We start from the raw sequence: 10,915 nt of genomic DNA, 5'->3' as shown, positions 1-10,915 counted from the left end.
CAAGGTTAAAAAAGTGCCGATGAGACCCTTCCCATCGGTTTCAAAGCACACATTCATCATTCACAGTAATATTTCGTTTCGTTAACCTGATTCTAGTTTACTATCTTTCCCCAATGCAAAGTCAATTTCACGAAGGTGCATTCTAGGAACACATTAACTGCACCAAACCAGTTGTGACCAAGCTACCTTATCGTGAACTTTTTTACCAGATATACTTTTGAGTTCACATTATTCAGTCATGTCTTGCACACATAGGATAATGAGGAGTTTAGACAACCTTTTGAGTTCACTTTCTTTTGCTGGACAACTAGCCTGTTGTTCCTTTGTATCAAACTTCTTGTGAATCTGTTGTCTGAAACCTATTTTTCGAAAAGGGATTGAGGGATGACCGAAGTTTAGGAATATATCTACTTGGCATATAGTTTTTACTTTTGTTTTTCTTCAGTTTCGTCTGTTGTTTGATTTTTGGTGTGCTTTAGTCTATTTATTATTCTATGCATAACTACTATAACTTCAAACAGGACAGAGAACGTTATGTAACAGGGAGTTACATAACGTTATGTAACTACTATTTATTTGTTTTTCTTCAGTTTTTACTTTTGTTTTTCTTCAGTTCTGTCTGTTGTATCAGTGAGTTCAGTGAGTTTTGGAACAGATACGTGGGAGCAAAATCCTCTTAGAGATTTTTGGAATTTTTGCGCCAAGAGTATTTTTCTCCGGGCTTTTGAGAGGAGGTTCAACAGAACTTTTGGAAATATGGTAGCATTGTAGTAACTTGCATGGTAGGCAAAAATTTTCGGCTTGACAGAATGTATGTACGAGATAGTTTCAACGTGAAAGTATTCAAGTACGTAGCACATCTTGGAGCGTATCCTCGAAGAGGTATGAAATTTTATTTGAACAATAATTATCTTTTGACAAATTTATTCTTATTTGTTTTGTTTTTGCAGCTTGCTAGATTCAGGTTACATGGATTTTCGGATGTCTATATATTTGGAACAAAAACTATTCTTTTACGAGAATATGAATCTGTTACGACATTGAGTGATTTGGCCAGCACTTGTGTTCAAGTAATGATTCTTTATTAAAATTTTAGTGTTTGTACTGCATTACCACTTATTTTTTGGACTAATTATCTTCTCATTTGGTTTATAGCATTTCTTGTAAAATGATCCGATTATTATCCTCAAAAGTTGTCTTTTGTACTCTGCATCTATAATCGGATCATTATCGGATCATTGTACAAGAAATGTTGTAAACCAAATGAGTGTTAATTAGTCTAGATATTACTATGAGGTAATACAGTACAAACACTAAAATTTCAATAAAGAATCATTACTTGAACACAAGTGTTGGCCAAATCAATCAATGTCGTAGTGGAGTCATATTCTCGTAAAAGAACAGTCTTTGTTTCAAATATTTCGACTTCTGAAAATCCATGTAATCTTTCTCTAGCAAGTTACAAAAACAAATACGAATGAATTTGTCAAGGGTGAGTTATTTTTCAAATAAGATTTCATAGCTCTTCGAGGATACACTCCAAGGCGTGCTGCGTACTTGTATACTTGCACGTTGAAACTATTTCATACGTTTTGTCAAGTCGAAGAATTTTGCCTAGCATGCAAATTACTACCATATTTTTTTTTGAAGTTTTGTTGGATCTCCTCTTGAAAGCTCGGAGAAAATACTCTCGGGCAAGAATTCCGCAAATCCCTAGGAGAATTTTGCTCCCACGTACATGTTCCAAAACTCCGTCCTGTTTCAAGTTATAGCAGTTATGCATAGAATAATAAACAGACTAAATCAAGCAACAGACGGAACTAAAGAAAAACGACGGTAAAAACTATATGCCGAGTAGATATATCCTAAACTTCGGCCATCCCCCATTCGCTTTAAGACAAATAGAATACACATTATTTGAGAGAGATCTAGCTACATTCTGATCACAGATTTGATACAAAGGAAGTGTTGCAACCATGACCAAAGACATGTTTAATCAAAGGTTGTCTAAACTCTTCATTGTCCCATGTGTGCAAGACATGACCAAATAATGTGAACTCCAAAGTATATATGGTGAGTACTCTACTAAATCTGCTTGACATCATTTTAGGAAATTTCACGATAAGGTAGCTTGGTCAAAATTGATTTTGTTCAGTAGATGTGTTCCTAGAATGCACATTTGTGAAATCAACTAAAATCAAGTTAACGAAATAGAATATTACTGTGAATGAAAGATATGTGCTTTGGAACTAATGTGAGGGGTCTCATCGAATTTATTTTTTTTAACCTTGCATACACTTTTCACTGCGAAAGAAACCCACAGAAACAAAAGCACATGGGCAAATCCCATGATGCAATAAAGCAGCCAAATAACCAACGTCCATACACCAAACAGAAAACCAGATTGCACCTGCAGTGGTTTCAATACACAAGAAACTACATGACTTACTATAAAAGTATGCAAGACATGCAACATCTCAGGCCTCATAGCCTTTTGCTTTTGTCGGAATACAATAAACTTACCAGTAAAAAATACAACTATCTATAAGATTGCGGATAAACGAAAAACTCTCTATAACATCCACAAAAGGTGTTTAGCCAACATAAAAAATCAGTATAAAGTAATGTAGTATAACCTGACGAGATGGATTGACACGGTGGGAAAAGCGAGCTTTGGTGAATGATGAAATCTTAAATTCTGGTATTTGTGGCGATTAATGCTCTGAAATTTTGGACCCAAAATAGTTCCCAAGTAGATCCATGGTGAACTGGAAAATAGAATAAAAACAATTTTTACAAATTAGTTACCAGATATGATTCAAAATTAGGGAAAAATAGACATGAAGTAAAAAATCCAAGAAGTAAACCTATTGGTCAGCGAGATTGCCAACAATCACGATCGCCATTCTTTCCAAGTGATACCATTTTTTGTAGAAGTCATTGCCTTGGCGAGACTGCAAGAGAACAAAGGAAGATATTGTTGAAGATGTGGTGGTTGACACGTCAAAATCTATTGGTAAAACACCAAAAGCTGCTTTAGTTTCTGCACTTCTGAAAATAAGATGGAGCACGTTGTGTAAGTGCGCATTCTATTCAAAAGTAAAATTGGTTTTTCCAAGAATGTGATCACTGTATATGACTAAAAGTGAATGTGGCGTAAAAAACAATGTAATTTGTGCTGTTACATGGACTGATGCCCAATGGTAGAGCTGGAGAGATGTTTTTCTAGTAAAACTTGAAGCGTAGCATTGGCAGGGCACTATTCTCCGGGCCCGTTTGTTTGACATGATATGAGCATCCAATTGGACTGCCTATGTATCCAAGGGAACCACGTCTCCAATATTTGCTTAACCTTTTTACGGTCCAAGTTAAATGTCCATTTGGTTTATAAGTTATAACCAAGAAAGTATGGAATATACACTACCGTGTGGTGTGGTATTATTAATTGACTCTCTACTACTCCTAAGGGATTACACCATACATATGAGATTATCAATTGCGTCACTCTTAGTCCCATCAAACAAAGGGACCCGGCGTGTGGATGACATTTTCAAAACTATTATTTGTTTGCCCTTACGTAACTGTAGACGCTTGCAGATTATTCTAATAATATCTATTCTAGTGTAGCTATGTGCTTCCAAATTAACATCCTCTTATAGAAAAGGTATGTAGCTTCACCCATCTTCTGCATTTGTATCTTTTTATCAATCCTGAGTTCCCTTGCTATTGGCGGTATTGCAGCAAGACAGTGAAGGACCTGATTGCAAGTATCTATACCTACTTGCTCTATGGACAACAGGTGAAATCTCTAATGAGAAGTATGAATTTCATACCCAAAAAATCCTTTACATTCTAGTGAATCAACTAAATGTAAGTTGACCAATAATGAGAACTTGTAAGTTGTACCATATCCATATGAATGCTCGATATGATCTAGAATATCGTCAGTACAACAATGATAATCATTGCAATTCGTAAACTTTGGAACTAGTGTTTTTGGAATCAACAAGGGGAAAGATGAAGTGTAGCCTAAATGTGTTTCTAATATTTTGAGATATTACACTTTGATTTCTTGTACCAACTTTACAAATTTATTGATGGAATTTCTCCCAATAGTTAAAGGTGCAGATACATTTGAATGCAAGTCTTGCAAAGTAGAACTCGACAGTGTATCCTCTTTGTACAAAAAAACTGACGAGCAAGATAGAGAAATGGTCTCTGGAACCCTGCTGGTGAGGGAAAACATGTACTCCGTATTAATCTTTTGTAGTTGTATACACACACACACACACCAAACTTCCTATGAGTTTCCTGATCAAATTTCAATGATCCGAGATGCTCAATATGTTCAGAACATGATTTTAAGGGTACCCGCGAGAAAATTGGCAAAAAAAATGTCCGGGAAAGGCTCGATTGGATCAGTTTTTGATAAAAATGCTAAAAAAATGACCGGGAAGGGCTCGGTCGGATCAGTTTTTGATAAAAACACTATTATAGCGTTTTTATCAAAAACTGATCCGATTGAGCCTTTCCCAATCATTTTTTTGTCAATTTCTTGCGGGTAAAATCACATATTGAACGGCTTGGATCATTGAAATTTGATCGGGAAAGGGGAGAAAATGGGACGTCCGCATTTTATTTAAAATGAGGGCGCCCTTATAAGAAGCCGACTGTATGTATGTATGTATGTATGTATGTGTGTGTGTGTGTGTGTGTGTGTGTGTGAGAGAGAGAGAGAGATTCTTTTAAACTAATGAGTTGAGTTTATTCTAGTTCACCATTTAGTATCAATCATTATATCTGCCTAATCTGTTTTACTGAAGCCACTGTAACCTTCATACAGGTTTTTGCTGATGATGAATCAAGTAGAAACCCAATTAATGTTCCCTGGGAATCGATTCGGTATCTCACGAAAAAGACTTTATACTGTGGAACCTCCTGGAGAAATATATTGGGAAGTAGAAACGACTGTGCATAAACTCAAATTAATCTGCTCAGTATTTTGTATACATGTCTAATACACATTTATTTTTCTCTTCTTTGGTTGGTAAACCAGGTGTATCAACTGAGAAAATGCACAATGTTTTGGGGGAGCTATTGAAGTACAGTCATTCCAGTTCCACGACCTCCAAAATATTGCAGCAACTGGAGCCCACACCTGCTTGTTTCCTTCTGTTCCGTTCCTTCTCTTTAGACTATAGATGTTCCACAAATCGTTCTTGCGTACTAGATTCAGTTGGAGAAGAGATGCTACACTTGTTCTGTCCCAGGTTATTAAGATAAAGGTCCCCCACACAGTGGTAACAAATCCTTAACCTTGTTGCCTGTGTAAAGCCACAGCTTTTCAGGTTAACAACTGCTCAATATGCCACTGAACCTGGGCAGCTGATTGTCTTGGTGGCCGATTTGGCACTGGGGGAACTATATCTCTCTGCCGTTGCTACTCCCCCAGCATGGTTCTACTGGCTATTCTACTGCGAATTAGCTGGGACTCTTTCTATCACCAGAAAGAAGACAGTTGTAAGGGTGTTAAAGAGCTACAACGAGCTGCTTCTAAATCTTGGATGGCTTTCAAGGCATCCATGCTCACTGGTGTCCGATCTGAACTGGCGGTCTTATCTCCACCTCCTTGACTTGAAGAATCATGCTGCTCTTGATTCCCAGTGTCCATGTTGACTGGTGAGATCCACAGACCACTCACCAATGAAGGACCGTTTCAACTCGGAGTGGAATATTCTTCATGATTAAGAATCGGTGGAGAATGGATTTATCTGGGGGGTGAAGGAGAAGGCAAACATTACGGAATAGAAATTTGCTAATCTCTGAAGTCTCTCCATGGGTGCTCTCTCACTCCAGAAATCAGTGGTGATATATAAAAGGAATGTCTCTTATTTAGTGGCAACCTGGGTCAGTACTCATGCAATTGGCGGACTCATAAAACCTCGGAAATGTGTCCCTTTCGAATTGTTAGGTCGCATGGTTCCCGAGTCTCGCGACATCCTCGATGATCTCGCAAGCGCAATTCTAACCGCCACGATGATATCCTTGTTCCACAATCAAGCCTCGTAGGGCCCCTCAAGTCCTGGCATATGGCTGGAGCAGACATCCGAGTGCATGGGTAATAAGCATGCCCAATTGGCCATTTCGGGCTGGATCAGTCCGAATGCTCCGGGGGGGGGCATACTCTGCTCCGGAGGACATACTCTTTCTCTTTGGGCCTAAGTATAGAAATTTGCTGCCTCTCTTGGTGATGCTCGTATGCACAACTCTTTTTCTTTCAATCAACACGAATATTGCATCAGATTACTAGATAAAACATGATAAGTACACATTCGTTAACTGTTTGTAAATAAATATATCACGAGCGAAAATATTCAAATGCGTATATACACCTCTGGTCTTTTTCAATGTTAATTTATTCTTGTTAGCAGTCATGAATATTGTCTTCCAATTGTTAGTAAAATATATTGATGGTCATGACTCGTGTGTGAGTAGCTCATAGGAATTGCATTTGGAGGGAAGATTCATGATAGACACATGTGCATGCCCCATTTATACTCTTTGGCGGATAAACTGACGGGGAGCAACCCTAGTTTTAGCTCGTCAATTTCTTACACTAGGGGTTTTTTTTACCTGATTTGTCGACATTCTCTTAAAATGATTATAGGAAAGGTTATCCAAAAACAAAAAAGTCAAATGATGTATTGGAGGAAACTAAATAGTATGATTAGTTCCGGGTTTGATCTTAGCATACTTTGGTTTTTACTTTGGATGATGAGCATGTTTGCTCCGAGCTTTGTTGTTTCGGTATGTGTTCCTTTTCTTTTTCTTTCATTCAACTCTTTGTTGATTGATTGATTTTTCATGTGCCACACTACCTTTTGTGCAAAAACCAACAAAATGGGATTTTGAATTTCGATTAGTAGGTAATGAGTGGAGAGAGAGAAATAGGGGCAATGATTGGAAAGAGATAGAGAGAATAATGACTGCAGAGAAATACTCTATTCCCATCGTCTCGATTTGTTTGTCCTCTTTTTGACATACACACGTCTCAAATTGACTGTCCAATTTCAAAATCAATGAATCAGATTTAGCTTCCTTAATAAGTTGGAAATTCGAGATTAGACAAACAAATTGAGACGGAGAGAATATTGATTAGAATCCAAAATTCCAAACCCTTAAATGAATGGGGTCGGTTTTTTGTTTGAAAATTGGACAGGTGCTCGGTATTTTGTCCAAGCTTTAATTTGGCTGTGTTCTCTTAGCTAGACTTGGTGTGAAGGCTAGCTTTTGCACTTTTAGGGGCTAACCTTTTTGGTGTAATAGCATATATTTTCTGAGCTTGCATATTTAGGTTGTGTTCTTTTGACCTTAACTTAAATTTGAATATATTTTTTTTAATTCAGTTCATTTTTCTACACTTTACTTATTTCCCATCTTTCCCAAACAAGCCTCAAGGCAATATTATAATTGTGTGTGTTAGGCAATTAAGTTTAAGTTTAGAAGACTGGATGAACTTAACTTATTTTTATTTAAATTCCAAAGGGGAGCAAAAAATAAGATAAGTTTAAGTTAAAACCAAAAGAACGCATTCTACTCTTTGTTAAACACGAAATTAACTAAGGAGAACGTACGTGCAGTGCACTCTCAGTTACTACAAATTTTGGAAAATATTCATGGAAACTCATAGGATTTTCATAGTAATTATCCAATCCATTAATAAATAAGTTGGAATCAAATTAAGCAACTTGAAACTAAGACATGTACTCCAGTACTTATTATAACCGTAAAATCGATCGAAACATAATTAAGAAGCCAATTTTAGATTTGGAATGAAGCCACAAGCCAGCGCCTCAAACTGCTTTAGCAAATCGACAAGCCAGCGCCTCAAACTGCTTCAGCAAGTCGGAATACGGCGTATCCCGTCTATATCCCGCCTGTAAAAACTCCACCTCAACCATACAACGATCCACGCATTCATAATCTCTTTCCACTTGCGCCTCCAGCTTCACCCTCTGTGGGCTATTAGGAGGGTAAGCCTGCTCAAAACTCCCCCCGACTTCACGTAAAAATCGACACCCTTTTGAGTCGTAAACTTGATTCGATGCGATCCTTGAGGCGAGAGGGTGTAAACGGGATAGTTTGAGGGCATACAGCTCCAGATGAGAATCAGGAGCACAGGCAGCACTTGAATCAATGTCTTACCAAGAGGAATATGCCTACGGCGCCCCCTACTGAGGTCCAAGAACACAGCTAGATAAAAAATTTCTCCAAAGACAAAGGGGCTATTGTAAAACTCCTCAGCCTCACGGGCAGCATGCCTTTTAAACGCTTGTTCGTCTGACTCTGATCCCATCTGATTGTACCTTTTATTCGAACAGGAAAGAATTTTTTTATTAATCTTTGAATGAATTAATCGTATGCAAAGACTAAAAGGAAACTTGGGCACAACGGCATCACAAATGAGGAGAAACATCCGACGTCTCGGACAACCATAATGTACAATCATATATGCAAAGGTTGGCCAAGGAGCAATACGTACAAAGGAAGGACAGTACAATGCGCAAACGATGCTTATACCTTGTCCTACTTTCCTCGCTGCTCAAACACTTGAACGCCTTTGATACGACCGCAAACGCCTCGTCTGCACCCGAAGCCTTGTTCTTATCGGGATGAACCTTAAACGCGAGCTTTCGATACGCTTTTCGGATATCTTCCACAGTAGAGCTCTCTTCCACGCCCAGTATCTCGTAGTAATTCTTCTTCGCCTTTATCTCTCTCACAATCGCGATATGTTCCTCGGTGTAAGCCAAGGAAGCAGCCGAAGAAGACCGGGTTCTGAAACCCGGGCCCTAGGCCGTGCATGGGATGGTTTTGTCGATGGTTCGGCGGAGCGATTGTTGAGCTTGGAGAGGATATCTGCGGTGGAGAGAGATGGGTCGAGGAGCTGGGCTTTGGTGATGAATCGTTGGGCGCGTACTCGGTCGCAGAATTCGATCGCTTCGCGTGCGATCTTCAAGCATTTCAATGCCTCTTCTTTGTTTCCGTCCATCTTAGAAACCAAATTCCATAACCCAAAATCGAACAAACAAACTCTCGAAAAGAGGTTGCAAAATCAGTTCGTCTATCTATACTATATACAAATGTATTGAGACTTCTCAACCCTCTGATGAATTCTCATCTCTAATTCTTTTTTTATGAGTCTTTATTCTTTCTTGTTTTCTAAAAGAGAGAGGGTGGGTAAAAGTTGGGGATGGAGATATGAGAGAGGGAGAGTTTTACGGGGAGATGGATCCAAATCCGTAGGTAGGTAATTATAGATGTTCTATGTGCATAGATTCATTGTACATACCATTGTTGTTGGATCCACCTTTGGTTCTGCAAAGATAATTTCACGAAAATTTTAGGATATATGAAAACTTTATATGAAAATGAACGGGAAAAGTTACACCATCCATTTCCCGTTCCCGGAGGTTGGAGATTTTCATGGAATTTTTTTTGTACCATACCAATCCTTATAATTGGATATCAGTAAGGTTTTTTTTCAAATTCATAAAACGAAAAGGCCATTACCAATAACCAATTCAGCTTTCCTTTTCTTTTTTTGGTAGAAAACGATTGACAAATGTTTATACAACAATGAATAGATCGTTTTTTTTTAGAATCTAAGGTGGGTTCCAAAAAAATGTTGTGTGCATGATCTGAGGAGCTCCGAAAGTTTGTGACCGTATCACGAAACTAGATACGGCAGCACATAGAGCAAAGCAAGGAATTGAATAGCAAAAGCATCAACAACCTATTTATATATGTATTAGAATATTTAGGTTATAGGTTGTCCTTCAACCTAGTCGAGGTGTTATGGGTACGTAATCAGAAAGTCTACCCGGTCCACTCCCATCACCACCCTCAATCTCACCGTTTAAAAGTGTTTTGGACGGTCCGGATGTTAAAAGACTCTTCGAGCGAAAAGTTCTATTAAAATCTGGATCATTAATTATCGAGACGGATGGTGAGATTAAACGTTGCGGTAAGACAGAGCGATGGGCGTAGTATCGCTTGTGTGTAATTTATAGAACAGTTATAATTCTGTGACTTCTAGTGCAGAAAATGTGGACATCCTTTGTCGAAGCTTTCGGGCTTTCAAAATTACTGTATGTGTTAATTTACAATTAGAATAAGAAACCAAAATCACTACCAAAAATAAAATAAAATTAAGAAACCAAAATAATAAGAAATAATAACATGAAGCTAAACTTTTCAAAGGTTGAACTTGCCAAACATCAAGTTAAGTTCTTTTCTACTCCAAAGCAGATATTCCTCTCTTCGAGCGAAGATTCCAAATTGGTAGCGTTTACTAGATATGATTCAAATACTTACAAGTCTTTCTCACTCGGTGTTCACGTTCACTAACAATATATGAACTGGTGACAAACCAAAGTTATCGAAACATCGAAACGATATCTCCTATAATTAAAAAAAAAAAAAACCACACGTGCATCTAAACGATATCTGTTTGTATAAGTTTCAAAATATTACTAGTTTGTAGAGATATATAAAAGACATACATGCAACCCAAGACACGAGGAATTATTTTGTTTACATATATGACATGGACACAGCCACGTGCATGGTCAGCCTATCATAGGGAAAATTAAAGATTAGTGGAAAGTTTCTTTTATTTGGAATAGTGGTAAGTTGGTAACTCGTCAATTTCTTCATCCATTTCTGTCATAATATAATTATATCGTTCATGTCACTATTGCCTAAAAGGTTAGGGATATTACGACATGTAGCGTAGCTAGCTAGTAGCTCCTACTACCCTATGTATAATTCCATGGGATGGCCATTTCGTTCGACCCGTTCCTATTCAATCCGATCCCTGCCCCGAATGAATCGGTAATTTGGAGATTTGTTT

General features: G+C 37.9%; 1 long non-coding RNA gene and 1 pseudogene across 1 annotated transcript; one reads left to right on the top strand and one right to left on the bottom strand.

The window, feature by feature from the left end:
* Positions 1 to 2,193: 2,193 nt before the first annotated feature.
* LOC131334047 (uncharacterized) lies at positions 2,194 to 6,434 on the top strand. The gene is made up of 2 exons (XR_009202012.1): positions 2,194 to 4,232; positions 4,844 to 6,434. It is a non-coding gene; the product is annotated as an uncharacterized LOC131334047 (long non-coding RNA).
* A 1,455-nt stretch (positions 6,435 to 7,889) lies between these two features.
* On the bottom strand, positions 7,890 to 9,224 carry LOC131333516 (chaperone protein dnaJ 49-like; annotated as a pseudogene).
* Between the last annotated feature and the right edge of the window lie 1,691 nt (positions 9,225 to 10,915).

Source organism: Rhododendron vialii, chromosome 7a (genome assembly GCF_030253575.1).
Source record: "Rhododendron vialii isolate Sample 1 chromosome 7a, ASM3025357v1".
Classification (NCBI taxonomy): domain Eukaryota; kingdom Viridiplantae; phylum Streptophyta; class Magnoliopsida; order Ericales; family Ericaceae; genus Rhododendron; species Rhododendron vialii.
This window is presented reverse-complemented; position numbering and strand designations above follow the sequence as displayed.